Genomic DNA, 4,754 nt, shown 5'->3' with positions numbered 1-4,754 from the left:
TTTGTCTTTAGCTTAGCAGCTTCCTCTATTAGCATTTTTTAATTCCTATTTCCGTACTCGGATTATATATAGGAGAAAACAAACATGCGGGCAGATATTTTTATTTTGGCATCCCAAATTCTCAATGGCCATCTTTTCAACCTCTCTGGCCTCACAATACTAGATTTTTTAATCTGAACACTGGGAATAATAAGTAAATTAAAGGAATAAAATACTAAAAAAAACTTTTAAAGAGACACATAATTGTGCATGACATCAAGTCCTACGACAGCTTCCAAGCAGACAAACTTGAAGGGAGCAAACCTACATTAAAAAAAAACATCATTTATGATATTTTAAAATGGGGGATCCTTCCAAACGAGATAAAGTTGAAATACTAAACAAAATGGGGCATGTTCCTCTGGGTTTGGAAGATCTCAGGAAGGATCTCCTCAGCTTAGAAAACATTTTAAGAGATAATTAAATTATATAATATTAGCAAGCTTTCGTTTACTATATGGATATTTTTAAACTAATAAAATTTTAAAATTATAAATAAATAAAAATTTCAGTGTTATAAAATAACATTGAAATTAAACATCTTATTGAGGAAGTATAAAATATAATAGGAAATATATTTATTTTTAATATTATTTTATTTTACTAGATGTAAATAAATTACAGATATAATTTTTTTAAAATTAAACAATAATTATAAAAATATTTTTTTAAACCTTTATTGGATTATGGAAATGAATGACCAATTAGTTTAATAAACATCTGTGATTTTATTTTAAAAAAAAACTCGAATAACTCAATTACTTTAATAAAATATATAACTCTCATGTTAGTGTGCCGCAGGACCCATTGGCAGGACTGCCCACGTTGGCATGTCCCGCCAGTGCCAATGGCGAGTCTCTCTCCTTTCTCCCTGTCCCGCCAACATCAATGGCGTTATGCCTTCATCTCTCCTTGTCAGCCTTGTCCCGCCAGTACGAATGGCAGTATGGGCTTCTCCTAGTCAGACCCTGTCCTGCTGCTGCCAATGGTGGCATCGCCGTTCCCGCCATTGCTAGTGGCGTTACAAGCTTCACGCCAATAACAATGACGGCACACACGTAAATAACAGACCCCCCTTGCAATTTGTTTTAAAACAGACCCTATTTGGTAAATTGTTTTTAAAATCAGTAAATTTGCCGTGAAGTGACATCAATGTGGATGATATATGATTTTAGGTCTTGATATGGATTGAAGTATTTTCTTCTCTTACGAACAATGAAATTAATATCAATATTTAAATTTTGTATGAGATAATTGTCCTTAAATTACGTAATTGTTTAATTTGAATACGTGTTTTGAAATTATTGCAAGACTAGGTAATTGAATCCTTTTTAACAAGAAATTAGATTGAACAAGGAATTACATATCATTCATCTTTAATTTTACAGTATTGTTTAATCCAAGTTTTTTTGTGTTAATACAAGAATATTGTGTAAGATTCAAAATTGTTTAGCATTAAAATTATTTTTATTATTAAATATTAAAAAAATTATTATTTAATATTGTATAGCATTAAATTTATTTTGAATATTTAACTATTTAAAAAATGACTAATATTTATTTTCATTTAATATTGAAATTTTAATTTTTAAATAAATATTTAAAAATGAAAATTTAAATTTCATTGAAATTGAATTACTTTATCCAAACAAGGAAATTAAAATACAAGAAATTGAATTGCTTCATCCAAACAAAATATTTACAAAATGAAAGGAATTTAAATCAAGACAATCAAAATGTTGTGTATTTGAATTTTCTAGAAATTTTTAAATCCCCCATCCAAACACATGGTTAAGGAGTTTTGATTTTTTTACACTCATATATCATATACACCTGGTTTGACACTCTTATTTTGATGCATAAACACCTCTATGCTACTTAACACCTTGAGAGAGAAGTGTAGGTATGATAGGTACTGTGATTTGATGAGAAGAGAGTGATAATGAGAAAATACGGGTGTCAACTAGATGTATATGATATATGTAAGTAAAAAAATCACAACTCTTCCATTAATTGGGACAACTAATTTTTTTTAAAAAAAAAATTGTTTTGATTTAATATAGAAGCCTAGAACTCGAGCTAAAAAAATGTGAAGACACATGACTATATAAGAAGGAAATTAAGTATAAAGGCTATCTATCATGTTTTAAAGAATATTGATGAATCAATAAAGCCATACAATATAGGTAGCTATGGGTATATTAGTGAATTGTGCCATCTTTTGATATATTCCAACCATACTTAAATGCAGGTGCATGCATAGCTTTTATAGCTCTGCTGTTGATTTCCTAGTTATACTTAGTATATCAAAAAAGAAAAATTATTAAACAAAGAGAAAAGTTCTTTCGGCAAAATGGGGGTTTCATTTTGCAACAACGACTCGCTATAGAACAAGACACCCCCCAAATTGCACAAATTTTTACAGCATAAGAGCTAAAGAAGGCCACCAACAACTATGATGAGACGTTAATCATTGGCAACGGAGGATTTGGTACTGTTTTCAAAGGAATCCTTTAAATAACAAGGTTGTAGCTATCAAAAAGTCCAAAGTAGTGGACCAGAGCCAAATTGAGGAACTCATTAATGAGGTGGTTATTCTATCCCAAATCAACCATAGGAATGTGGTAAAACTCATAGGATATTGTTTAGACTCTGAAGTGACTTTATTGGTCTATGAGTTTGTTAACTATGGTACCCTTTTCCATCATTTGCACAATGAAAATAAGGCAAGTAATGTACCTTGGATGTGTCATCTCAGAATTGCTATAGAGGCAGCAAGAGCTTTAACAAATTTGCATTCGGATGCCTCCACATCTATTATCCATAGAGATGTCAAGAGTGCCAACATTCTATTGGATGAAAATTATGCAACCAAAGTTTCTGATTTTGGAGTTCAAGATTGGTTCCAATTGATCAAGCTGAATTAGTTGTTAGAGTTTTGTGGTCTTAGTTCCTTTGTCCCACATCGCTTGGTTTGTAAAAACTTGTGTCTCATTAGTGTTATATATAGAGACACCTTGTAAGCTTTAAAGTGAGCAAGTAATAAAAAGTTCTCTTAGTGTAGCCGTGGACGTAGGTACATACATTGTGTGCTGAACCACGTTTTAAAACTTTGTGTCTTCTCTCTTTTCTCCTTATTCCTTTCCCTTCTTCTTATTGCTCTATACTAACAACTAATATTAGAGCCGATGGTTCGACTTGGTGACCGACTCAAATGAGTAAGATGGCAGCGATGGATGCTTAGCCTTGGAGATTTTGATACCAAGAAAAGCACCACAGGCTACATTTTTACTTTGGGAGGTACTGTTGTGAGTTGGAAGTCTAAACTTCAACATAGAGTTGTTCTCTCAACCACGGAAGTCGAGTACATAGCTATCTCAAAAGCAGCTAAGGAAATGATTTGGCTAAAGAATTTTCTCAATGAATTAGGGAAAGAACAAGATAATGCTTCAATGTTCAGTGACAGTCAAAGTGCTATAATTTTTGCTAAGAATCCAGTTTTCCATTCTAGATGCAAGCATATCCAATTAAGATACCATTTTATCAGGGAGTTGATAAATGATGGAGACTTATCTTTGCTAAAGATCTTAGGATCAAAGAATCCAGCAGATATGTTGACTAAAGCTGTTACAACTAACAAGCTGAGGCTTTTATTGCCTCAGTTAGCCTTCAAGGATAATTAAAGATGGAGACGCTACACTAGGTAAAGAGTCGATGAACTCATTGCTTACAAGGAGCTACTAGAGTTTGGAACTTAGACCCCAAGTGGGAGAATTTTTAGAGTTTTTGTGGTATTAGTTCCTTTGTCCCACATCGCTTGGTTTGTAAAAACTTGTGTCTCATTAATGTTATATATAGAGACGCCTTGTAAGCTTTAAAGTATGCAAGTAATAAAAAGTTCTCTTAGTGTAGTCGTGGACGTAGGTACATACATTGTGTGTTGAACCACGTTAAAAATTTGTATCTTTTCTTTTTTCTCCTTATTCCTTTCTCTTCTTCTTATTGCTCTATACTAACATTAGCAACATTGGTACAAGGAACTTTTGGTTACACGGACCTAGGGTACATGCAAACCAGCCGATTAACTCAAAAGAGTGATGTTTATAGTTTTGGAGTAGTGCTTGTAGAGCTACTCACAGGCCAAAAAGCACTTTCATTTCAGAGATCAAAAGGGGAAAGAAGTCTTGCCATGCTTTTTCTCTCTACCTTAGAAAAAAATCGCTTGTTTAAAATTGTTGAAATTGGTCTTCTTACTAAAGAAAATGAGAAGGAGATCAAGAAAGTTGTTGTTTTTGCAAGCAAGTGCTTGAACCTTAAAGGGGAAGAAAGGCCTGACATGAAGGAAGTGGCAATGGAGTTAGAGGGGAGGTGGGTACCAGAGAAGCACTCATGGACTGATACAAATACAATCCTTGATTTGTAGGAGTCACAAAGCTTGAATGGAAAAAACAGTAACGATGGAAGTTCTTGGTATGACAACATAATAGAGCAAGTTTGAGTTGTCTTTCATGTTGCATGTTGATCATGGCATGAAAACATGTTATATGTTTAAATAAACATAATGAACTTTTACATAAAGTGTTTGAGTTTGTAGTGTTTATCTTTCCTTGTATTACTATATCATTAATTTATTTGTTTGATGGTGAATTTGCTTTCAATCATTTGTGTAAGGACATTTTCATTATCTTATTTTAATATATATACAATCCTAACTT

The sequence above is a fragment of the Glycine soja genome, chromosome 14, assembly GCF_004193775.1.
Source record: "Glycine soja cultivar W05 chromosome 14, ASM419377v2, whole genome shotgun sequence".
Taxonomy (NCBI): Eukaryota; Viridiplantae; Streptophyta; class Magnoliopsida; order Fabales; family Fabaceae; genus Glycine; species Glycine soja.
The sequence above is the reverse complement of the archived record's forward strand: the minus strand, read 5'-3'. Positions refer to the sequence as shown.